The 26,915-nt window shown below is 43.6% G+C and overlaps 2 long non-coding RNA genes across 3 annotated transcripts; both read left to right on the plus strand.

The window, feature by feature from the left end:
* Positions 1 to 279: 279 nt before the first annotated feature.
* Positions 280 to 4,954, plus strand: LOC116207467. Its single transcript, XR_004156933.1, has 2 exons — positions 280 to 2,206; positions 4,236 to 4,954. It is a non-coding gene; the product is annotated as an uncharacterized LOC116207467 (long non-coding RNA).
* Positions 4,955 to 16,207: 11,253 nt separating this feature from the next.
* LOC116207483 lies at positions 16,208 to 26,890 on the plus strand. Of its 2 annotated transcripts, none has more exons than XR_004156936.1 (5): positions 16,208 to 18,223; positions 21,179 to 22,483; positions 24,817 to 24,876; positions 25,453 to 25,515; positions 25,827 to 26,890. It is a non-coding gene; the product is annotated as an uncharacterized LOC116207483 (long non-coding RNA). The 2 variants fall into 2 exon arrangements; XR_004156935.1 differs by having other exon boundaries at positions 26,660 to 26,890.
* The last annotated feature ends 25 nt before the right edge of the window (positions 26,891 to 26,915 follow it).

The raw sequence follows: 26,915 nt of genomic DNA on the forward strand, positions 1-26,915 counted from the left end.
CAAATTTTACGAGAATGTGCCCAACTCATGTGAAGATCAAGGAAAAATATCAGATAGGACGAAAGGTTCAGGAGAAATTCAGAAAAATTCGGGAAGTTCAGGTCATCCCATGGACCACTAGTCACAGCTCTGCTTCTTCTCTTTTCTTTTCTTCTTTTCTTTTTTTCGGTTTTTTTTTTCTGAAGAGGAAACCCGAGGGCACCCTCACCTCTTCTCCTCCAGCTGTCTCCTCTCTTCTCGGGGCCAGCTGGCTCGCACTAAGGCTAAGGCAGCCTAGCCGCCACGACACTCCCTCAGCTCCCCATTCTCCCCGGGACTCTAGATCTGACTCAAAAACTTCCCCTCAGCTCATGTCTGACTCAACTCAGCTTCCTGGTGACAGAACAACATCACCATCCTCACCGTTTCTCCCTTTGGATCTCAGCTATAGCAGACACGGAGGCCACGGACAAGACCGGATCCTCTCCATCTCTCCTGAACCCTCTTTAGCCTTCATCAACGTGATGAATAGACCAGCAGCTCCCCTTTTGGTTTGAGGACCATCACCTATAGTGGAGGATCTTCCTTCCTCTCTCGGGGTCACCAGCTCCTTTGCTTCATCATCTCCTCGAGCTCGCTCTCACCTCAGATGCCCCCTCATGTAGAGCTAAGTGCCGCTGTCACACTTCTCTTGTTCTCTTTGGCTCTCCTGCCCTCTTCGTTCTCCGTCTCCAGCTCTTTTTGTCTTCCTTGCAGCACACCGGAATCACGATGGCCGACGTCAAGCTCCTCGTCTGTGACCACTTCTCCTGCTACACTTCATCAACATTACCATGCTCACTCTCAGCTCTCTTCCTCTCCATCGCCACAACCTCGGCAACAACCAGCTCCTTCCCGGTGATTCTCATAGCCCAATGAATTCTCTAAGCTCTAATGCGGTATTTTGTTCCAATGAATGGTTCTAGATGATATGGCCCGATCTTGCTTGTTATAAGTTGTATTTTGAGGTTCAATTGAGTTGCATGTTAGTTGTTTGGTCAAGATAAGGATTTTTAGCATGATTTTGGTGACTTAAGATTATGCTTGAGGTATGGGCTGAGCTGTGTGTCAATTATTTGTCCAATTCATGATAATTTCCCGTGGTCTTAAGGGCTCATTGCTGTGCCTGAACATGTGGCTGAGCTGAATGTCGAACCTCCCATTAATTTGGGAATGCTTTGATCGAAATTGATGTCTTATCGGTGGTATTTGATTATGAGCTGAATGGGATGATGGTTTTTATGATACTAGCTGAATTGTTTGGTGAATTTTATTCGATTTGAAATGCTTTACATGAATTTGATAATTTATTACCATGTCCAAATGTGCGGCTCAATCGAATGAATGCAAGGAAAGAGAATTGATGGTTTGAGGATGGATGATAAACGGTGGAAGACCATTCACATGATTGATGTCAGGATGGAGTCTTTGCATTTGATTAGTTAATCATGTCTTCGTCTTGATTCTTTCGGCCATAGATATAAACCAGGAACGACCATGGAGAGTTTTGTAGGTTCATTTCTTGTCGTTGTAGACTCCTTGAAGCCGATTTATTGCGCACCTACTCGCTGATGTGTCTTGGTTTGGTTCTTTAGTGCCTTGCTTCGATTGCTCTTAGGTCATAGGATGAGTTATTCTTACCCATAAACGCCTTCAGATTGCTTCCTTGCGAGTTTCTCGTCGTTTTGTTCCTGTCAAGTCAAAATATGTTGTTTAGAAGTTCTGGACAGCAATGTTTCATGAGCATTAGGAGCTTATTTTGATCACTCTCACGTTAAAGGGCGAGTTCTTCTTATGCGTAGATGCCTTAGGATCGATCCTTTCATATCTCATGCCGTTTCGGACTTCTTAAACCCAAATTAAGATACTTTGAAGTCATTATTTGAATCAAATTGATGTAATGGAGCTCATCTTGTTCATCTTATCTCTATTGATCTTGTTCATGGTTTGTATATTTGCCTTTGTCCCGGTTCTCCACTTTTTGTTCTTTGTCTTGCATGGCATTTCGAACCTTGGAGGAGAAGATGAGTAAAGAGGAGGCACAAGAAGATGGACGACCCCAATGTGGCTCGAAAACGACGTGGAGACTTACCTAGGCTTAGGTTGAGTCCCGACTTGAAGACCGCCTCGGTCCGCGGTAGTCAAGAATCTTCCAAGCTAGCTCATCCTGAGAATCTCTTGGGATCAGGTATAAATCTCCATCTTAGTAACATGCGATAGGTCTTTCGATGTTCGACGAGTGAATTCGATGAGCTTGACATGATTGTGTGCCAGTGATTTGTGTGTCTGGATGTTTCCTTGATAATTTAATTAAAATCTCATACGAATTTGGATTAATCATATAAACTCAGTTTAAAATTTGAATTTACATTCAGGACAGTCGAGAATTAGAGCTTTTGTCGGACGGTCCACCAATGACTAGCTCGATGGCTCGAAACTCGCAAACTAAAGCATTCGGCATATTTTAATTGAACTCAATGATTCCACGTACGGGGAAAGGGACGTGTAATTGGGCTAAATAAATCACTCGGCTTTAAGCAAAATGCATAAATTGATAAATTATCGATAACCGCGTCGATAATTTAAGAACGAGTTCTTCTGTCATAAAATGCAGAATTTGACTAACTGTGCGTTCGGCATAATCAAACACGGGTAAACAGGCAAAAAATGAGATAGATTTTGGTTTTTTTAGGCGAAAACATTTTTTGTCATAATCTGTAAAAGCCACATCGTCACGGTACAGAATAATTTAAAAATTACCCACACATTCGAGACTTGATTATAGACATTGTGTTTGTCAGGTCCATTAAAATAACGTCGAATGCTACATGCCCTCTCCATCACCCTGTTTGTCTGTTTAGGGTAGGAATTTGCTTGCCAAGTAACACCGGTGCATAACCTGATAAATCACGTAAACACGGCATTTAAAACACAACTTGTCTGTATTCATATATTTTTAACTGTTTTTGTCTGTTTTCATATGCCTTTGTCTGTTTTTGTTGTGGGTCGAACTTGATCCTTTAGGATACGATTTACACGGGGTCCAACGCCCCTATCTGTTGATCACGGGATCTAATTCCCCAATCACTGAGAGTGCATATTAATTTCAATTTTAGTCTTTTCAAATCATACGGTGAGCACGAGTGGAATAATGACCAAATGCGAACCGATCGGGATACAGTCATTGTAATTTGTATTTTTATTTGAGAGAGCAGTGTGAAGGTTTAATGTTGTACATTTATTTATGTAAGAATCATGGTCGGAGAGTGGACGATTGGAGTGTTTCTTCGAATTTACGGTGTCAAAACGGGCAAGTCAAGTGCAACTCTAAATCATGCGGTAAATAAATAAAATGGCAAGCCTAACAAGCTAGAGTACCGAAAGGGCGTGTGGGATATAGGCCCATACGTAATAGAACCATCGAATTCGGAATTTCAGGTTTCCGTACAGACCATTGCCTTAGCATACTAGGTGTATCCTATACCTCTAGACCTGGGCAACTCATTGGCCCTGGACCTTCGGGTCGTAAACAGGTAGGGCGACTCCTTCTCACGTGCGTCCGTCACGCGTCCCCGAGAAGGTGGACACTCCCAAACCGCGTTGCATAGACGCGCGCATGCGTGCCCCGACGAGATAAAATTCGGGTGCGCACAGCTTGGCGACTCCACTGGGGACACTTAGAGGGTTCGGGCTCGTTGTCGCTTGCTTTGTCTGCTTGTTTATTTATCGCTTTCCGTAATTTCCCACTTATCTACTTTACGCACTTTCATTTATGCACTCGCATTGCATATCATGATAACTCTAGGTGCTTATGGGTCGCGTCCCACGACCGGAAATAGGAGCATAAGTTAGATAGGGGTTCGAAGTAGGGGTACGGTGCGCAATTCGACTGTCGCTTAGACCTTGGAAAGAATCCCTCTCGATTTCAAGGAATTGACACCCTTGAGTCGGGGGCCCCCATCCCTAGGTAGCACGGTCCTTGTAGTGCCGAAACCATGCATACTGCAGGAGCTCCATGCCATCTTCCAACTCGACTTCAGTAACAGTCCATTGAGTCGGCCTGCGCACCATTTAAGTCCTTTTTTGTTTTTCAGAGAGATGTATGTTGTATACATTAAGCCGTGGGCATTTATTTTCTGTACCCATGCATCATCTAATTTCAAAATTAGGCGTCATTTGTATTAACCAGTCCTAAATCGATTTTCCTTTCATCTTAGTAAGAGATGGTGCGCTCGGTCTCCTTTCCACACCTCGACAGGGTCACGCCACCACTCGAGGAAATCAGTCACATCTGGGCTCATCTACGTCAAGTCGACCGCAATTACATCAGGACCTTTGTTGGGGATATACCAATGCTAGCAATGTGCCGAGTGGATTGGAACTTCTTGGGAGCAGCGGTGACGTTTTGGGGCCCAGTCCACGCCGTTTTCAACATCCAAGGTACCGAGCTCACACCTACCATCGAGGAATATCGCACTCTCGTTGGAAGAATTGCAGCCACCCGCGGCATTGTGGAACCTAACTTCCACACCACCCGACTTGTTTTGGTATCGCGTCTACTCGAGGTGCATAGGTCTCAACTACAAGTCGAACTTGCATATTCCGGTGGCACAGAGATAGTCACCGCGAAACTCCTCCATTTTATTGAAATACGAGCGCGCGAGGTTCAAGGGATCTTTTACAAAAAAAATTTATCATGCGATCTTATTCTTAATTTTTGGGACTCTATTGTTCCCTCGCTCGGCCGGTCACATTGACGCAGCCTTAGCTAGCATTGTCCTCCAAGTGGTTGGAGGCCTCGAGTACGAGGTGGCCTTGTTGGCCGAGACCATACGGTCCCTTGATCGCATTACAAGAAAGACCGATCGAAGGTTGAGAAGGTCCCTAATCATTTTGCAAATTTGACTCCAAAGCCATGCAAACCCCTTTGGCCTTATTCATCCGGTTATGATTTTCAAACGTTCGGAGTCTATCATTTTGCGGTTACTACCTCTGTTGCGTGTGGAGGAACGCAAGGTCTCCGAGTAGATCAAAATTTTTCGCGAAATTGCACCAAAGGGCTTTAAATGGCACGCCTCGTGGATGCCACTCGGACCCATGACCCTTAAATGTCCTGATTTTAACGGAGTACCACTCGTGAGCCATGCGGGGTCCACCACCTATTTTCTTGCGCGAGTAATGAGGCAGTTAGGTGGCTTACAGACGGTTCCCAAAGGTACGGCGCGAACCGAGTTCGAACACACTTGGCGGGAGGACCAGACGTCCATAGATCGCCTAAGTGAAATCGAACGGGTTATGACCGCGTGGCAGACTACGGTTATCGAGCATCTTCCCCGAGCACCTGACCCAGGATGAACGGGACTTTCAAGCCACGGAGGAATATATCCTCCGCTTTTATCGATGGGGTCTGTCAGAGAATGATGATTTCACAGACTCCCCTCCGGTCGAGAGTAGCACATCATCCGGGGCATCGGTACGGGACATAACCATCCAAGTCGAGCTTGCCAATCTCAGGGATCGCTTCAGCCGGGAGATCGCCGAGAAGAATGAGCAGCTTGGTGATCAGCACAACTACAGAAGGACCTTGCCCAGGCCCGCGCCCAACTGCAGAGGCGTGATCAGGAGTTGGCGCAAGCGAACGCTGCTTTGGAAAGGTCCAGGAAGAGTGCCCGTGGAGGTCCACGTACATCCTAGGATAGACACCTCTACTAGGCCCTCACCTGGAATCGGTGCTTTCCATGGCGACGGTCGCTTGCACCTCGGGCGCGTTGGAAGACCGACTTAGGACTATCTTTTTAAAATTTGTATTGCACTTTGAACCATTCGGAGTTAATACGAATGACAGCATTAGTTTTTGAAAATTCATGCATTTCATGCATTTCTTCTTTTATTCATTGCTTTGCATGTTATTTTAAAAATAATTTTCTTGCATTAAACTCACGCACTTATGGAATCCAGGTGTTAACAACTGGCGGCACCTCACCGATATCCCACTCGTTTTCAGCAAAGAATGGCAGAGGAAAATCAACTAGCTATCTTTGAGAAGGATACACCTCTCACTCCAATTCATTCTCAAGCACCGACTATGCATGCACTACCACCACACGTGTCCCCTACAGGCATGTCACCAACACATCAGGGAGTTTCCCCGACTCATCTTCCGCCACCTGCATCTTCGGGCCCACACCTGGCATATTCTGGAGGGCAGCCATCTTCTGCAATTGATGATCGTGCACGTATTGCAATACTCGAGAGCACGGTCAATCAACTGGCTGCCACCATGGCTACCAATATGGCCGAGCTCATGGCCCTGCTCAAAGGCCCAAATCGTGCTTCTTCGAGCTTCACCCCACCTCCTAGGTACGGGCCAGCGGTCAATCCAAGCCCATGGGCCCAGCCGACCTTGATTACTGATAATGGAGATACGTCTGCCCCAATGATAGTGAACACGTCGGCGGCCCATCCGGTAAGCAATCTTCCAGCACCACCTTCTTTCTCGCACCCGGCTAATCTCTCGGTGGTCACTCTTGTCCCTTCAGCGAAATGTTGGAACCGCCTATGCTCATACCCTCACCGATCTCCACGCCAGTCCCAATTTCGGTCTCTGCATCGGTCCCAGCTTCGACTTCCGCTGTCCCACCGCCGATCATATTCCTGCCTACAACTGCCCAGGCTCTTACTCACATTGCTGAACCTCCCCCGTACCAAGCTCCACAACCCCATATCGGCCTTTCTTACCAAGCTCCACCTCCCATAAATATCGCTTACTCTAAACCAGGCACGTCGAGCCACGCGGCCCCTAGAGCTCCACCCACAAATTTTCTCTTAGAAACGGGGACCGAACAGGAACAGAGATTGAAGAAGTTGGAAGAGAATATCCGAGCCCTACAATCAGGCGGCTCCCGCCTCGATGCCGGCGACGGCGATTGGAGTCTTTTCCCAGGTATGTAGCTAACCCCAAAGATTAAGGTGCCTGAATTCCAGAGGTACTACGGCACGACCGACCCTCGTCACCATCTCCGTCACTATCGGGAAAAATGCTACAGTACTGGGATTACGAAGAGTTCGTCATCCATACGTTCCAGGATAGTTTGGCAGGAGCGGCTCTGGATTGGTACATGTCACTGAAAGCCGCGGATATCCCCACGTGGGCAGACCTCTCAAGCAAATTCATCGACCAGTACAGGTACTGTGCGGAGACGCCCCCGACTCTGCTGGAGCTCAGCACGATGGAGATGATTGAGGACTAGGGCTTCGAGGCCTATGCAGTGAAGTGGCGGGTTAGAGCGGCGAAGCATGTCCCTCCGATCAGTGAGACACAACAGATCTAATTATTTCACTCCACTCTTAAAAGGGCCTACTACTTGTACTTGTTGGCCCACACGTTTTCATTCTCCAACCTTATCGACGTCGGAAAGAAGCTCGACATCGGCATTAAGCTCTGCAAGATAGAAGGTCCGGTCGAGAAAAAGGAAGGAGAGTCCTCGAAGAGGGCCGCCACTGGGACAGTGGGAAGTAGGAGAGGGAAAGACACGTCTGTCAATGCTGTCAACTCAGGGTGCCAAGCCCCCCAGCAATATTCCATAAGCTACACGCCCGCACCACCGACCACTCAAGCGTATGCCCCACCTTCGATGTATTATCAACAACAACTCCCAGCGCAGCAAGTTTACTATTCCACCCCGCCGGCTTCCTTTCCGTCGCCGGTCCTGCAGCAATATGCCCATAATTATGCCCCTGCTCCTCCTCCGATTCAACAAAGTAGGCCCCCGGCTTCGAGAACTCCTCAGCCGGTGCAACGGGCTCCGGCTCCGCAGGACCAGCAGGGCATCGCAACACAAACGCGACATAAATAGTTTACACCTCTACCGGCTCCGCTCTCCCACATATACCGGCAACTCCTCGTGGGTAACAAGATCCGATCGATAGCACCTAACCCTGATTTCGACCCAACCATCCAGGATCAGAGTCGGCGCTGCGAGCACCATCAGGGCGCACCCAGTCACACCACCGACAATTGTTGGAAGCTACGGGAGAAGATCCAACAGATGATTGATGACAAGCAACTCATGTTCAATGCCGTCAAACCCCCGAACGTGCAATCAAATCCTCTTCCTGATCACGGGTCAAGCTCAGGACCCAGCATTAACATGATCGGTGTTTGCGCTATAGGAGAGTACGAGACAAGACAGAAGGCATCGGTCCTATTCGTAATCGAATATGTTCCTGCGAAAACCAATGTAGGGTATGCAGGGTTCGATGCCACGCCTGCCCATTTGTGATAGAAGTCCCCGCACGAGAGCCATATCAAGATAGCAAGGTCCCGTGGACCTACTAAGGAAGTGTCAGGAATCTCGAGCGTCAATTTAGCGTCATGGGCGTGACGCGCTCGGGTCGAGTCTGCGAAAATCCGAAGGTCGCAAATAAAGGGAAAGCCCCGGCAGTGCCCGGAGTCGCCCCGGAAGCCTCGTCTATTCCCCATAAGAAGGTGACTGAAGAGGAGGCCGAGGCTTTCATGAAGATTATCAAGGCAAGCGAGTACAAGGTCGTTGAACAAATGGGCAAATCTCCAGCCCACATTTCACTACTCGCCCTTCTCTTGGGTTCAGAGCTACATCGTGAAGTGCTTCTGAAGATCCTGACAGCGGCACAGGTCCCTAAGGAGACTGCTCCAGATCTCATTGCAGAGACCGTTGGCTCGATCTTCTCCAACAATATTTCATTCTCGGATGACGAACTTCCCTCCGAAGGGTACGCTCATTCGCGGGCGTTGCACATCGTCTGTAAGTGCAATAACTTCGTGGTAGGCCGGGTCATGATCGACAACGGTTCGGCTCTCAATGTATGCGCTGTTTCCACCTTGAAATAGATGAATAGATTTGAATCGTATTCGTCCGAGCAAGACGGCGATTCGAGCCTTCGATGGCTCACAGAGGGAAGTGAATGGAGAGATCGACCTTCTGATCGAGGTAGGCCCATGTTCATTCAGTGTAACTTTCCAGGTCCTCGACATCTCAAATGCCTTCAGCTTGCTACTCGGGAGGCCGTGGATCCATTCAGCGGGCGTAGTTCCCTCTACCTTGCATCAGAAGCTTAAGTTCATCGTTGAAGAGCGATTTATCACGGTCAAACGTGAGGAGGACTATGCGATTTATAAGGAGACAGTTGTCCCCTACATCAGTATTGGGGACGATCAGAACCTCCCCTTCCACTCCTTTGACGCCATCTCCGTCATCCGGGACTACGGAGAGATCGGTCCAACCCGCGCTGACCGCATGGTGGGAAGATTTTACTGCGCCACAATTACATCCCCAGTACCGGACTCGGAGCACATGGTCAGGGGATCAGTCGCCCCATTGAGATTGAAAAATACAAGAACAGGAAGGGACTCAGTTTTCGCCCTTCCTGTCACGAGATTATTGAGGCTCGCAGGGGCAAGCACCTTCACCATCTCGTTGCACGCTATGGGAAGATCAACACGGGTATCTCGGTTCATCCGCTCTCCTACTTTTTTCTTGGGCCTCCACACATCGTTGGAGGTACTGTTGACGGTCTCTCCTCGGATTCAGACAGCGAGTCTGTTGACCTGCCAAATATATGCGCCGTTACCAAGCAGACTACTCTAGGGGCTTACATCCGCCTCGCGTAGGAAAATGAGGAACTCAACAACTGGACCTCAGTCTTTGTGTTACTCGGCTGTAATCGCCGATGTGTAAGGCCATCTCTGTTTTGATATTCCCCGTGTGTCGGTATAGCCATAAGCCACACGACGGAAGAGGGATTCTTGTTATGGCATTGCGCTCTCATCATTAATAAAATCCCTACATGCATTTTTCAGAAATCTCGCGTCTACTTTCTTTTTCTCTCTCACTCATTCGCAGCACTTTAAAATTTCTAAAACAATTTGTTTAAACCGCCAGGCTCCACTCGAATCTGAGTCTTCGACGCGTCGATTCGAACCCATCCGAGGAACTCCTTGAAGAGTCCCGACCCATATACTTCGGGGAAGGACTCAACGAGGATGGTCGAGTGCCCGAGATAGAAGAGAGTTTGCGCCGTCTTGAGAACCGCCAACTCACTGCCGTGGAGCCGACAGAGGAGATCAATGTGGGTACTGAAGAAGAACCTCGCATCCTAAAGATCGGGACGGGTCTCGACCTTACAAAACGAGCCAGAATGATCGAATTTCTAATGGACTACCAAGAGGTCTTTGCTTGGTCCTATGCCAACATGCCGGACTTAGATCCATCGATAGTCAAACTCTTCCTACCACTTGATACAGAGAGGTTTCCAGCCAAACGACCGCACTTACGGCGGCAACGTGCCGGCCTTCTCCTCCGCATCAAAGAAGAAATTATTAAACAGATCAACGTAGGGTTCCTGGAGGTTTGCAATTATTCTGAGTGGGTAGCGAATATCGTGCCCGTGGAGAAGAAGGATGGAAGAGTTAGAGTTTGCGTCGACTACTGAGACCTCAACAAAGCCAGCCCCAAAGATAACTTCCTCCTGCCTCATATTGACGTCTTAGTCGACAACACAGCACGTCACACGTTGTTCTCCTTCCTGAATGGCTTCTTTGGATACAACCAGATTCGAATGGTCGAAGAGGACAAGATCAAGACGACGTTTATCACAATGTGGGACACTTTTTGTTACCGAGTCATGCCCTTCGGCCTCAAAAATGCCGGGGCAACATATCAGATGGCGATGGTCACGCTATTCCACGACATGATGCACAAAGAGATCAAGGTCTACGTTGACGACATGAACAAATCCTTCAATGGAGCATTAGGACAGTCTTTGCGACGCCTTATTAGTTCTGTTGGACTTATTTGACTCTCCTGTCCCAATGGGACTCGGCTCCTCGAGCTTTCCCTAGGACGGCTGCGCAAACCAACCCGTAATCGGGGAAAGTACAACTATGCGGTTCCCAGTCACAGCCTAACTGCTCCAGCGTGGCGATGACCGAACTCCTGAAATTGAGTGTCCCCCACGTGCGACACCCCATGGGCCGCGCGCTGGATGAGAGAATTTCTCATGGGTCCACCTTACATTTCTTACCACATATTTCACCGTATAATCACCTACTAATGCATCATCTTCTTTGTCATCCTTCACAGAGGCACGCCGGCTACAAGCGAGGAGCGATACACGGGTTCACACCTCCACGAGAACTCCTATCGGGTCTCTCTCCCTATACTTCGACAGGAAAAGACTTAATGCGGAAGTACCCCCCTTTTAACCAAATCAAAGACAAAAATGACTGAGTGAGCCACATGCTGTCAACCCAATCATCTCAAGTCGATAGCAAGCATGGCCCCCGAAGCAAAGCACGTACGCCAACTTCAAGAGCACCTATCCTCCTAGGGGCACCCTCCACGGGAGCGACAAGACACGGTCAGGAACAGCGTCCGACGCAGACCACGAAGACCGGGACATCCGTGTTCAACACTCATGCCGGGGCAACCTCGGTCACCTACACCCCAGGGAAAATCTTATTCTTCTTCTTATACGATAGGGGAAATCATTTGTAAAGTTTGCAAGGACGAGCAACACGAAGTTCGGCTTCCGAATATCCAGAAGCCAAACCTCCATGAAAGGCCGACCCTCACAAAATAGGGCAAAGCACACCAAAGAGACCACGCAATGTGAAGTCGAGGAGTTTTCAACAAATACACGGGGCACGAAACAAACCTCAACTGCAAGAAAAAAACAGAGTGGAAAGAAGCGGGAAAAACCCGTCGATGAAGAGAGAGAGAAAAGACGCGAGAGAAACCCGTTAATGAACAAAACAAAGCACCGCCGAGATATAAAACTCCGCCACCGCCAATTCGAAGAAGAAATCAACAAATCCCGACAAAAAGGGGAGCAGCAGACGCAACTCCTGGACGGAGATAGAACACAACGCACTCGGAGTTCGAATCCTTCGAACCCTTCGCCCTTGCAAACTTGAGAGACAAAAAAATCAAGCCCGCTAGGTCGAAAACCCATCGGGGCGACCTAGGCAAAAGCTAGGGTAAGAGAGAGGCATGACTGAAAATCCCGAGGCGGGCAATCGTGGCAAAAGGAGAGCTAATCCCCTTTAGGTTGAGAAGTATGGCCCTGAGGTGGATAACCGTAGCAAAAGGAGAGTAAAACGAGAGATAAACAAAACAGTTACCCTAGGCTTTCGCACACTGCGCGGACCAGGGATCCCCAAGGAAAATGGCCAGGTTATCTACTCCAACATGATCCCCGATCGGCTCTCCTGCACGACTCAAGTGTCCAAGGCGGATTCTTCCTCAAACACAGCGGGCGACCAAGCACGCAATCCAAGCAGTTCAAGATAGCCAACACCAACAAAAGGACGGAAGAAAAGGGGGTACATCTCGCTGCAGGCGTGAACCCGTGTATCCTTTTAGCTTGGGGCAACGTGCTTCCCATGCTTTCTCTTTTTTCTCGGTCCATAAATGACTCTAAACGGGTCATAGCCGCCCTACAATCGGCTACCACAAAGCCAAAATCCTAGACACTCCTCTCCGGGAGTCAAGTCATTAACACTTTGGAAATGATTAGACTGAGGTCTGTCCAAATTTGCACAGAAATCCCCCATGCGGATCACAAACGCAGCCACCCTACGATATCCTGACGAGAAGGGTCTTAAGCCGACGGGCGCGTCGAATAATCGACAGAGCCGTTAGGGCATCATTGAGAATATCTCGATATGCTCGTGCATGGCCAACAGGAGCCTTGGAGGCCTCGCATTGAGGCATTCGAAAATGGGATCTCATTCGGATTGCCAAAGCAAAAACTCTCTACGAGTCGCCCAGGCAACCTGAAACTGAAGAACATGCGTCGCGAACGCATCCTTTTACCTGTGCTTATAAATTGCTAGTAATCCCATGACTTACTAATGATGTCAGAATCACAGGTACAACAAGCGCAAGAACTACGGCAGACTCTGATCCCCTGTCCAAGAGGTACGTAGGAGCTCCCAGAGCTCGAGTCCCGCATCGCAAGACGCCGGTCCCTAGCGAATGAACAACCACCCCAATCGGCGAACGAGCAACCGCCCCAAGTGGAGCAACAAGCAACCGCCTCGCAAGCAAAAGTCCCAGTGGTGAGACCGGGGCCTTCCCAGCAAGCAATCGCTTCAGCGGCGAGACCAGCTGCCAGCAAGAGTAACAAACAATCGATCTAACAGCAGGGTCGGCTTCCAGCGAATCAAACACACAATCGCCCCAGGGGAAAGCAAGCCTCTAGCAAAGCACAACCATTCCAGCGGATTAAACACACAACTGCCCCAGGGGAAAGTAGGCCTCCAGCAAAGCACAACCATCCCGGCGGCAAAACAGGCCTTTAGCAATGCACAACCATCCCAGCAGGGCCGGCATCTGGCAGAGCAATGAGCAACCGCCCCAGTGACGAGGTTGGCTTCCGGCAGATCAAACACACACCGCCCTAGGGACAAGGCACCAACGAAGCAACTTTGTCCCGGCAATAATGCCGGCCTCCGGCAGATCAACACATTTGGGGGTAGCATCAGCCATGCACATTCAACGTACACCACCGTCCACATGACTAATGAAAAGTGGTGCCCATCTCTGTGGGAGAGCCACGTGCGATCCTCACTTTCCATCGAGACAAGATGCGCCTTGGTCCCGAGAGTCAGTCCGACCCACAGCACCGCCTCACTACGACTACATTCACAAGCAACAGCATTCCCGGTGTGAGCATGCAGATCTTGAAAGGTTGTCTCTCCCTGACGGACTCATGTCTGCCTTATGCGACAAGACGTAATCCCAATCCGATCGGATGGCCCTCAGGGAGACATACAACGCCCAATCATGCGACGAGCGGCGAACAACACTTGCCATTGCACTGTCATAAGCACAATCTGAATTCAAATCCAACGATTCATAGTCTTCTCTTTCCGGTGCCCCGCGCCGTCCCCCAACATTAGTTGTTGCTTCTACATCCCATGCACTTTCGTACCATGTCAACATTTACTGCTTTTCGGACTCCGTGTTCATCTTTACAGCTTTTCGGACTCCGTGTCCAGTACTTTGTGTCCATCTTTACTACTTTTCGAACTTCGTGTCCATCTTTACAGGTTTTCAGACTCCGTGTCCATCCTTGCTACTTTTCGGACTCCGTGCCCAGGACTTCGTGTCCGTCTTTACAGCTTTTCGGACTCCGTGTCCAGGACTCCGTGTCTATCTTTACTGCTTTTCGGACTTCGTGTCCATCTTTACTGCTTTTCGGACTCCGTGTCTAGGATTCCGTGTCCATCTTTACAGCTTTTCGGACTTCGTGTCCAGGACTCCGTGTCCATCTTTAATGCTTTTCGGATTTCGTGTCCATCTTTACTGCATTCCGGACCTCGTGTCCACATCTACTGCATTCCGGACCTCGTGTCCACATCTACTGCTTTCCGAACTTCGTGTCCGCATTTACTACTTTTCTAATTTCGTGTCCTCACTTACTACATTCCGGACTTTGTGTCCGCGTCTACCACATTTCGAACTTCGTGTCCTCATCTACCACTTTCGGACTTCATGTCCTCGTTTACTACCTTCCGGATTTCGTGTCCGCATCTACTCCTTTTCGGACTTCGTGTCCGCATATACTACATTTCGGACTTCGTGTCCACATTTACTGCATTTTGGACTTCGTGTCCTCATTTACTTCTTTCCGGACTTTGTGTCCTTATTAATTGTATTTCGGATTTCGTGTCCTCATTTACTGCTTTCCGGATTTCGTGTCGGCTTTAAGTACATTCTGGACTTCGTGTCCGCATCTACTGCATTTTGGACCTCATGTCCGCACTTACTGCATTTCGGATTTCGTGTCTGCATTCACTGTTTTTCAAATTGCATTTACTGCATTCCGGACCTCGTGTCCACATTTACTGCATTCCGGACCTCGTGTCCACATCTACTGCTTTCCGAACTTCGTGTCCTCATTTACTACTTTTCGGACTTCGTGTCCTCACTTACTACATTCCGGACTTTGTGTCCGCGTCTACTACATTTCGAACTTTGTATCCTCGTTTACTGCTTTCCGGACTTCGTGTCTGCATCTACTCCGTTTCGGACTTTGTATCCTCATTTACTGCATTTCAGATTTCGTGTCCGCATTTACTGTATTTTGGACTTCATGTCCGCACCTACTGCATTTCGGACTTCGTGTCCACTTTTACTGCTTTTCGGACTTCGTGTCCATATCGCTTTCTGGACTTCGTGTCCACATTTAATGTCTTTCAAGTATGCGTCCACATGTACTAATTTATGGTTTTTTTTCTCGCATTTACTATTTTGTAACAAGCCCACATATTAGCACAAACGAGGAGAATGGCCAGATGATCGTCAGGACCAAACGAGGTGCTTCTCATAGTCTTTGGCTGCATCCTCTATCCGAGCACGCAACCAAAGAGGGGCAAGCTGTCAGCACCCCATTTTGGTCCACCAGCTTTAGGATATGACATCGACAAGGCTCCCGACTAGGGCTCCACAACTCTAACAAAAAAAATGGTGAGGGCAACATATGGAATTTTGTAGCACACACAATTGATCTCGAAGAGTAAGGCACGAATTATCAATATTCGAACCGAAGGCAATGGACAAAGGGGAAATCACGTCTCTGTATCATTTTCTCCGATGAGAATGACTATCTTCGTGGATCCTAGAACTAAGTTCGATAATTTTAGATCAAGGTTTGGTGAGTTAGGGACATTTCAATGCAAAAATCATGTCGAAAACCCTTTCGAGCAAAAAAGATAAAATTCGTGGGAGCTGGGGTGCCCAAACAGTGAATATAACAGCTCGAGCATGGGATTCGACGCATCATGTCACGCTCAATCTTGAACCTAAAAGGGCGAATTCCATATACTTGACCTAGGAAATCGAGTTTGGTTCAATTTTACGGGTCGTTCATTCCAAGATTCAATACGAATAGAGAGTTATGATTTTCTGAGCGCACCATACCCGAAACTATTAAATTGGGACAGACTCTGTCAATCGAGGAAGAAAATCCATAAAAAATTCAATTCTTCATATTTTCAAGTATGTCCAACGTCATTGGATTCATAATTCACTGAAGATTCAGAAAATAAAAAGAAATAGGAGATATTTTGGCTAGATTAGTACAGAATTGAATATATTCTCACAGATCATAACGAAATCTCCCAATTAGGGCCAGCTGTCTCACCTCTTCTCCTCCAACTGTCTCCTCTCTTCTCGGGGCCAGTTGGCTCGCACTCCAAAAAAAACCCTAAGGCAGCCTTTGGAAAATCTAGCCGCCACGACACTCTCTCAGCTCCCCATTCTCCCCGGGACTCTAGATCTGACTCAAAAACTTCCCCTCAGCTCATGTCTGACTCAACTCAGCTTCCTGGTGACAGAACAACATCACCATCCTCACCGTTTCTCCCTTTGGATCTCAGCTACAGCAGACACGGAGGCCACGGACAAGACCGGATCCTCTCCATCTCTCCTGAACCCTCTTTAGCCTTCATCAACGTGATGAATAGACCAGCAGCTCCCCTTTTGGTTTGAGGACCATCACCTATAGTGGAGGATCTTCCTTCCTCTCTCGGGGTCACCAGCTCCTTTGCTTCATCATCTCCTCGAGCTCGCTCTCACCTCAGATGCCCCCTCATGTAGAGCTAAGTGCCGCTGTCACACTTCTCTCGTTCTCTTTGGCTCTCCTGCCCTCTTCGTTCTCCGTCTCCAACTCTTTTTGTCTTCCTTGCAGCACACCGGAATCACGATGGCCGACGTCAAGCTCCTCATCTGTGACCACTTCTCCTGCTACACTTCATCAACATTACCATGCTCGCTCTCAGCTCTCTTCCTCTCCATCGCCACAACCTCGGCAACAACCAGCTCCTTCCCGGTGATTCTCATAGCCCAATGAATTCTCTAAGCTCTAATGCGGTATTTTGTTCCAATGAATGGTTCTAGATGATATGGCCCGATCTTGCTTGTTATAAGTTGTATTTTGAGGTTCAATTGAGTTGCATGTTAGTTGTTTGGTCAAGATAAGGATTTTTAGCATGATTTTGGTGACTTAAGATTATGCTTGAGGTATGGGCTGAGCTGTGTGTCAATTATTTGTCCAATTCATGATAATTTCCCGTGGTCTTAAGGGCTCATTGCTGTGCCTGAACATGTGGCTGAGCTGAATGTCGAACCTCCCATTAATTTGGGAATGCTTTGATCGAAATTGATGTCTTATCGGTGGTATTTGATTATGAGCTGAATGGGATGATGGTTTTTATGATACTAGCTGAATTGTTTGGTGAATTTTATTCGATTTGAAATGCTTTACATGAATTTGATAATTTATTACCATGTCCAAATGTGCGGCTCAATCGAATGAATGCAAGGAAAGAGAATTGATGGTTTGAGGATGGATGATAAACGGTGGAAGACCATTCACATGATTGATGTCAGGATGGAGTCTTTGCATTTGATTAGTTAATCATGTCTTCGTCTTGATTCTTTCGGCCATAGATATAAACCAGGAACGACCATGGAGAGTTTTGTAGGTTCATTTCTTGTCGTTGTAAACTCCTTGAAGCCGATTTATTGCGCACCTACTCGCTGATGTGTCTTGGTTTGGTTCTTTAGTGCCTTGCTTCGATTGCTCTTAGGTCATAGGATGAGTTATTCTTACCCATAAACGCCTTCAGATTGCTTCCTTGCGAGTTTCTCGTCGTTTTGTTCCTGTCAAGTCAAAATTTGTTGTTTAGAAGTTCTGGACAGCAATGTTTCATGAGCATTAGGAGCTTATTTTGATCACTCTCACGTTAAAGGGCGAGTTCTTCTTACGCGTAGATGCCTTAGGATCGATCCTTTCATATCTCATGCCGTTTCGGACTTCTTAAACCCAAATCAAGATACTTTGAAGTCATTATTTGAATCAAATTGATGTAATGGAGCTCATCTTGTTCATCTTATCTCTATTGATCTTGTTCATGGTTTGTATATTTGCCTTTGTCCCGGTTCTCCACTTTTTGTTCTTTGTCTTGCATGGCATTTCGAACCTTGGAGGAGAAGATGAGTAAAGAGGAGGCACAAGAAGATGGACGACCCCAATGTGGCTCGAAAACGACGTGGAGACTTACCTAGGCTTAGGTTGAGTCCCGACTTGAAGACCGCCTCGGTCCGCGGTAGTCAAGGATCTTCCAAGCTAGCTCATCCTGAGAATCTCTTGGGATCAGGTATAAATCTCCATCTTAGTAACATGCGATAGGTCTTTCGATGTTCGACGAGTGAAGTCGATGAGCTTGACATGATTGTGTGCCAGTGATTTGTGTGTTTGGATGTTTCCTTGATAATTTAATTAAAATCTCATACGAATTTGGATTAATCATATAAACTCAGTTTAAAATTGAATTTAAATTCAGGACAGTCGAGAATCAGAGCTTTTGTCGGACGGTCCACCAATGACTGGCTCGATGGCTCGAAACTCGCAAACTAAGAGTGCGTTTGGATTGAGAGTTAAATTGAGTTGAGTTTTGATTTTAATTGGTTTGTAATGATTGTATGGTTGAATTATGAGAAAAAGTGTGAAAAAATAATAAATAATTGAGAGAAAATAATGATTAAGTAATGATTGTATTGTTGAATTGTGAAAAAGTAATGAATAGTTGAGAGAATTTAATTTTAAAAATTGAATTGAATGATTAAAAAAATTTTAAAAATAAAAAAAAGTAATGATTGTGATGTTGAATTGAAGATAAGTGAAGTTGAGTTGAATTGAGTTGAATATTTTTCCAAAAACAAACGCACCCTAAAGCATTCGGCATTATTTAATTGAACTCAATGATTCCACGTACGGCAAAAGGGACGTGTAATTGGGCTAAATAAATCACTCGGCTTTAAGCAAAATGTATAAATTGATAAATTATCGATAACCGCGCTGATAATTTAAGAACGAGTTCTTCTGTCATAAAATGTAGAATTTGACTAACTGTGCATTCGGCATAATCAAACACGGGTAAACAGGCAAAATGAGATAGATTTTGGTTTTTTTAGGCGAAAACATTTTTTGTCATAATCTGTAAAAGCCACATCGTCACGGTACATAATAATTTAAAAATTACCCACACATTCGAGACTTGATTACAGACATTGTGTTTGTCAGGTCCAGTAAAATAACGTCGAATGCTACATGCCCTCTCCATCACCCTGTTTGTCTGTTTAGGGTAGGAATTCACTTACCAAGTAACCCCGGTGCATAACCTGATAAATCACGTAAACACGGCATTTAAAACACAACTTGTCTGTATTCATATGTTTTTAACTGTTTTTGTCTGTTTTCATATGCCTTTCTCTGTTTTTGTTGCGGGTCGAGCTTGATCCTTTAGGATACGATTCACACGAGGTCCAACGCCCCTAACAGTCGATCACGGGATCTAATTCCCCAATCACTGAGCGCGCATATTAATTTCAATTTCAGTCTTTTCAAACCACACGGTGAGCACGAGTGGAATAATAACCAAATGCGAACCGATTGGGATACAGTTATTGTAATTTGTATTTTTATTTAAGAGAGCAATGTGAAGGTTTAATGTTGTACATTTATTTATGTAAGAATCCCGATCGGAGAGTGGACGGTCGGAGTGTTTCCTCGAATTTACGGTGTCAAAACGGGCGAGTCAACTGCAACCCTAAATCATGCGGTAAATAAATAAAATGGCAAGCCTAGCAAGATAGAGTACCGAAAGAGCGTGTGGGATATAGGCCCACACGTAATAGAACCCCCGAATTCGGAATTTCAGGTTTCGTACGGACCATTGCCTTAGCATACTAGGTGTATCCTATACCCCTAGACTCGGGCAACTCACCGGCCCTCGATCTTCGGGTCGTAAATAGGTAGTGACGACTCCTTCTCACGTGCGTCCGTCGCGCGTTCTCGAGAAGGTGGACACTCCCAAGCCGCGTTGCATAGGCGCACGCATGCGTGCCCCGACGAGACAAAATTCGGGTGCACACAGTTTCCTAAGAGTATTTTATCACATGCCTCGAAAAGCAATGGAGGGATTACTATCCTTTGGCGAGAGCATATTTTCTACTTTATGCCTAGAATTATCTTATATTTGTTGATCATTTCGACTACATCCCTCTTTCCATTATGTGACCCCATTTCGATATTAAATGTAATTGTCAATTTATACTGCTTACGTATAGTTTTAATGGAGGTCGGTTCCTGCTGGGCTAAAATATGACATAATTTTATTATGAGATGCAGGAGGATGGTGATATTGGCAAAGGCTTCTATTTTTCTCATAATTGTGATTCCACTACTTCTGAACTCTAGGAAATATTAGGCTATATTTTGGCAATCCATTCAATTAGAGTCACCATGGTTCACTTGGTAAATTGGGATAGGCATATTGGATTATTTTTTTTAATCGTGTCAGTGGCAAGACTATTTTGGTAGACTAAACCGTATCTTGACTGTTTTGGTGGAGTGAAACTAAACTTGTTGGAAAAAAAAATTTAACTTTGACGTCGAGGCAAATTTCCCATCTTATTCTACGACTTTGAAAAGTTTTGTACTATACTTCTTTTGTGATACAGAATGGAAGTTAGAAATCCCTAAAAAAAAAAATTGGGTCGCTCAATTTTGGATGGCTCCTTGGTTATTATCAAAGATAACGTTCAATTTATTAGGTTGTATCATATAATGATTTGTGGATAACAAACAGATGGTCCGGGTTATTTTCAATCAATCCTCGCTTTTATAAGTTGGAGTTTTATTGTATGCCTTCACTGTTGTATGAACTAGTTTGCTTATGTTTCCCTTCTACTCGAGACAATATATGTGAGTCTAAGATCGTTTGGCTAGTTATGAAATTTCTTTTTTTTTTGTTACAGATTTATATTACATTTATTTTCAAATTTTGTTTGGTTGTATAAAACATTGGACATACACATATTTTATAAGTGTGGGAGATTGTGAAACCAAAATATTTTTCAAATATGCATACATACACATATGCTTATATATATTGGACTTTTATCTTGTTGAAATAATAACATATATATATATATATATAAAAGTGTGGGGGCATGGGCTCCACGTGGCCCACAATTTTTCCCCCCATGAGCTTCCACCGCCTTCCATTCACTTAATTTGTTTCTTTCTTTTTTCTTTTTTTCATTTTCAGCTTTGTTTTGGCTAGGGGGATTCGAAGAGAAGGAAGCAACGAGAGAGAGAGATAGAGAGAGAGAGAGAGAGAGAGAGAGAGAGAGAGTAGAGACGGAAAGAGCAAAGCAAGGGGATGACAGGGGGGCTCGAAATTGTGTTCGCAAAAGAGGAAGAAGAAGAAAGAAGAGCTAAGAGGAGATGGGAACAATTGACAGATTGATCCGGGTAAGGGGATTAGGAGAACGACCTAAGAGGGAGTTGAGCTTGAAATTGAATTTATCATCCATGGTGTTTAGGTTGGTATTGCTGAAAAAATTTTCTGATTTGATGCTTGTGGTTTCTTTAATGAAACAATATAAGCCAATTGAGTTGCTAAACAGAAATAGGTAAGTTCATGGATCAACTTAATGTTCATGCATGTCGATGGATTCTATTAAGAACTACATTGCTGCATATATTTATCTAATTTCTAGAGTCAATTGTGACCTTAGAGCTAGTAATGCAAAGGATTTTGGTTGGATGGAATATGGAGGTTCTGCTGAACGAAGTTCTTTTATTAATTGAATTACTTTGTTATCAATTGGCTTGTATGGGTTTCTTTTAGTTGATTGTTCTCTTGTTGTGAATTTGGAAGTTGGGTTAGTCAAATTGATGGTGAGGGGAGCTGTTAAAGCTTATAGATCCATTTAGATTATTGATGCTTTGAGTACAGATTATTTGAGAAACCATTTTATTCAATTGTGTCTTTTCCTTGGTGAATTGAAGATTGCGGTATAATTAAATTGCTAAATTGGGAAAATTAAAAGTGGTATTCAAATCGGAACTTTTGAACCAAGTGTTAATTGTGTTGGAAAAAAAAAAGAAGAAAGATGATGATGTTAGGCGTTATTCTGATTTCTTTGTATCGCTAATCATTGGTTTTTATCTATACTGTGAGACCCGGAATATTTAAAAAAAAATATCCATCCATGCACATATGCATATATATATATATATATATATTATATTATATGTTGGACTTTTATGTTGCTGAAGGAAAAAAAAAAAGAAAAGAAAAGAAAAGAAAGGGGCGAAAAGGGTCCCACGTGGCCCTCATTTTCCCTTAAGCCATCCTGCCACTGCCATTGCTTTTTCCATTTCATTTGTTTTCTTTCTTCCTTCTTTCCCTGCGTTTCGTTCTGTCTTTTTCTTGGCTGGGGTCGAAGAAGAAACAGGGGAAACAGAGAGATTGAGAGAGAGAGAGAGAGAGAGAGAGAGAGAGAGAGAGAGAAAGGGTCAACTTGAGTTGCAGAAACCGCAAAGAAGACGAATTGCTAAGTGCACGGTAAGCTGGTCTTCCATGGTCTTAGTACTGATATCTACTGAGTTTAAATTTAGATTTTTCCCCTCTTATTTGTTTGGGTTTAGTCTTATTTTGAGCTAAAGGAATAGATTAGATGAGATTGCTCAAGCTTGATGAGGGTTCAATGGACGATGGAATTCACATGTTGATTTTATAATTGAATATTGCAATTGATGTGATTATTTGTGCGAGAACTGATCTGTGAAAGCTGAGTTCTCTTAAATGGTGGATTGCTTGATAATACCGTGGTGGTGTTGTTTTTTTTTTTTCATGTAGTTGTATGTATATATGAGCTCATTAAAACACTATGTGGAAGGAATTAAAGGTTTTCCGGTGTTGATTAATTAAGCATAGAGAACTCATTTTATATTTGGGTTTACTAACATATTTTTTTTCTTTATTAATCAAGTTGCTTTATATTAGCGATGAAATGTCGAACCTCCTGCATTTGCTGGTTTGAAGTGATTGCATATAGAAATATGTTTCAATGGAGGAGTTTGAGTAGTATTATTGGTGTTAGTTTATGGCCAAAGAAGCTTTAAATTGCCTTGTTCTAGGAGCTTGGGTAAATGTTCATTAAAACATATAATTACATATATATTATATATTTTGTGCTATGAGTTGACTTACATTCTTGGTTGCCATTTTTTTAGAGGAATAGGTAATGTACATATTTGAGGAAGTTGAGACCTAGCTAGTTATGGGAGTTGGTGAGGTAGCTGAAGAATAATGATTGTAATTTGATTTGTATAAGCTATATATATGGTTAGTGAATTCAACTATATATATTGTTGTTGTTAAGTTACTAAAGTTTTAATATTGTTATTTTAGTTTAGACAAGTTATTATAAATTTTTATAAATAATATTGGGTAAACAATGCTAAGAGATTACGCTTTGCTGTCTTGAGTTTTATGATGTCAGATTTCTTGTATAGAGTATTATCTAGTTGTTGTTATTATGGTGATCATATATTTTTGGTCAATTATAAATCTCTCATTTACCTGGAAATTGACAAGAACAATTAGGTTCGTTTAAATGGGAGTTATGGAGATTGTTTTAAGTAGTTTTTGACATAGATGAGAAATAGAAATAATGAATACGATATATATATATATATATAAGTCGGAACTTATTAAAAATAATAGGCTGTAAGGAAGATTGTGGGTGATATCGAAGGTTCCTGTGATGGTGCTATATTTTTATTATCTAATCTAATGTTCGCGAATAATAGGGATCGTGGATACTAAAACCTTGCACTCTGAATTGTTGACTGAATTTGCTATCTCTGGGGGGTTTTCGGTGAGTACTTTATTGTATTGTGAAACGATATATATAAATATATATTACGTTAAGTGGATGGTAATGTTGGTGTGATTAATAGGATTGATTATAATAGGAGGATTTGACAGATGTTTCTGTTTGTATTGTAGTCGTTTGTTTCAGGTTATGTAATTATTATGATTATTGCAAGAGATTTAGCTGGTAATAATTGTATGGAGTGTATAAATTGATTTATGCGAATATAGGATAAGTGATGGATTCTAACGTCATTTATGAGACATGAATTGTATGGATGTTATTATTATAGGAAATATTGTAATAATTTGGTAATAAGAATTTGGTGTGGGTCTTGAGATGGCACGGTTGTAGTTGATTGTGCTTGTGATTATTGTTTGACTATAGCCATGAGATCGGTGGACCCGGCGGATTATAAAATGGGCCTGATCGGCCGCTGGACCTGGCGGAATAGAAAAAAAAAAAGGGCTCGATCAGCCGCTAAGACCCGACAGAATACAAATCGAGGTCAACTTCTACCACCAGAGGTTAATAGGCGGCCCTCACTTATGAGATACGAGTATTGGGAGTTGAGGATGATATGAGTAAGATATGTGAGGTCACGGTACCGTCACAACTCTATTGCGAGGAAATGCAACCCTATGACTATATTGATTGGTTGTATTGTATATTGTTTGTCTGGTATGATTGTTGAGATTGTCTGAAATTGTTCTGTGAAAATCGTGTTGTTTGCTGATAATTGATTTAGTCAGTGTGTGATTGTTAGATGATGCTGAGTTAATAGTTAATTTTAATATTATTATATAGTTATAAAGATAATTGATTGGTTATGAATGAGTTTGGTAATTATTTGCATGAAATGAATAATATGGTGTGTTGGTGAATTAAATGATAGACTTGGGTATGCTAATAGTATCTTTGTTATTTAAAAATATATTTTTAGTTAATAATAGTTCATTTCACTCTGGAATTTTGTGCTCACTGAGATGCAGTTAACACTCTGCATATATTTTTCCAGATAAGCTTCTAACTGCGCAAGAGAACCATTTTGATATCGAGGATCAGCTCGAAAAACTAGGTAGGGATCTTAGTTATTTGATAGGTATTCTTTTTTTTTTTTATAAAACGTATTGGAATGTGTTACGACCTGAAATTTCTGTTTAGTTGGTTTAGTGAAGTGGCTCTCTTAGAATGTGCGTATATATATATATGTGTGTGTGAGAGAGAGAGTTAGCTAGATTGGTTATATGTTGTTGAGAGTTATGGAAAGCAAGTTTTATATGAATAGTTTATGTGATAACAGATATCGATGAAATATGGGAAAAATTCAGCTGAAATTTCGGGTCGTGACATATACACTTGGATTGAATTGGAAGAGAGCAACTTATTAAATGATGATACGATGTGTTGTTGTAAGAGAAGTTTTCCTAGGATTTTATATAAGTATTGTTCTGTAAGTTTGGAGGAGGTAGAGGAGGTTATGTTCTCATTAATTATTTCACATTGATGGATGAACAGAGGGATAATAAAGCTAGATCGAGTATGGAAGTGTTAATGTTAGTTTTTCTTTTGGAATGAAAATCTCATATCACTAGTATGTATACTTAAACTATTGTATTGTGTGTTATCTGATTTTTATGCTTATAATTAATAGGGATTATGAAGACTAAGCTTTGCATCTCGAAGAATCGACCTAATGAATATTTTTGAGAGTTCGGTGAGTACTTTATTCTTTTGTAAAATGATGTATTATAGTTATATAAATATTTAAGAATAATATTGTGATAGTTAAAGATTAAGAAATCGACCTTGCTATGTTGTGTGAATTGATTTGGGAGATATTGCCCTTTTATGTTTCATTTTGAGTTGAGATATCCAGTGTGATTGTGTATGCTGATTGTGTGTGAGTTATGTGATGATAACATGCTGCCACTGTAATGTGATTGGAATTGTGTTTGTGTATGATGATATATGAGATGATATGGCATTGTTGTAATTGATTATGCTCTTGTTATTGTTTACCTATAGTCATGGGACCGCTAGACACGGCGGAATATAAATATGGGCCGAATGGCCGTTGGACCCAGTGGAATAGAAAGTGTGGCTCAAATGGCCGTTGGACCTGGTGGAATAGAAAATGGAGTCTGAATGGCCATTGGGCCCGACGTAATAGAAAATGGGGCTCGAACGACTGCTGGACCTGGCGAAATAGCAAATGGGGCCTGAATGGCCGCTGGACCCGGTGGAATAAAAAATGGGGTCTGAATGGTCGCTGGACCCGGCAAAAAAGAAAAAGGGGCCTAAATGAGATGTGCGGGATCACAATACCGTCCTAACTTGTTGCGAGAAAATGCAATCCTATGGCTATATTGATTGACTGCGTTGTATATTGTTTGTCTGATATGATTATTAGAGATGTGATGATTATTGAAATTGTTGGAGATGTGACGATTATGGAGATTGTCTGAAGTTGTTCTATGAAAGCAGTGTTATTGCTGGAGTTTGATCTGTCAAGTGATTGTGTTGTGAGTTTTTATGGAATGCTAATGAATGGATATTTGATGTTTATGTGGTATTGGATATTAGAGAGATTGTTGGAAGAGTTGCGTGTATTTATTAGGGGAACTTAAATCAGTTACTATAATGGATATAACTATTATTATAGTTTGTATCTATATATACATATATATATCGTGTATATGTGCGGGTGAGCTGATAGTTGGATTTGGATTTGATGTGATTGTATAATTTATTTGAATATTTGGTTATTTGCAATTAAATATTTATTTAATAATAAGTCATTTTACTTTGAAATATAGTGCTCATTGAGATGCAGCTCACACTCCGCATATATTTTTCAGATGAGCTAGAAGCTAGACTAGCAGTACAGGAGAACTCTTTTGATATCAGGGATCATCTCAGAGGACTAAGTTGGGACTTTAATTATTTGATAAGTAGTCTTTTTGTATAAAATGTATTGAATATGTTACGACCTGAAATTTTTGTTTAGTTTGGTTTAGTAATGTGGTTGAGAAAAGAATATTACTCACTTTTGAGAAGTATATATATACATATTAGAGATTGTCGGACTATATATATATATATATATATATATAT

This window comes from Punica granatum, chromosome 5, assembly GCF_007655135.1.
Source record: "Punica granatum isolate Tunisia-2019 chromosome 5, ASM765513v2, whole genome shotgun sequence".
NCBI lineage: Eukaryota > Viridiplantae > Streptophyta > Magnoliopsida > Myrtales > Lythraceae > Punica > Punica granatum.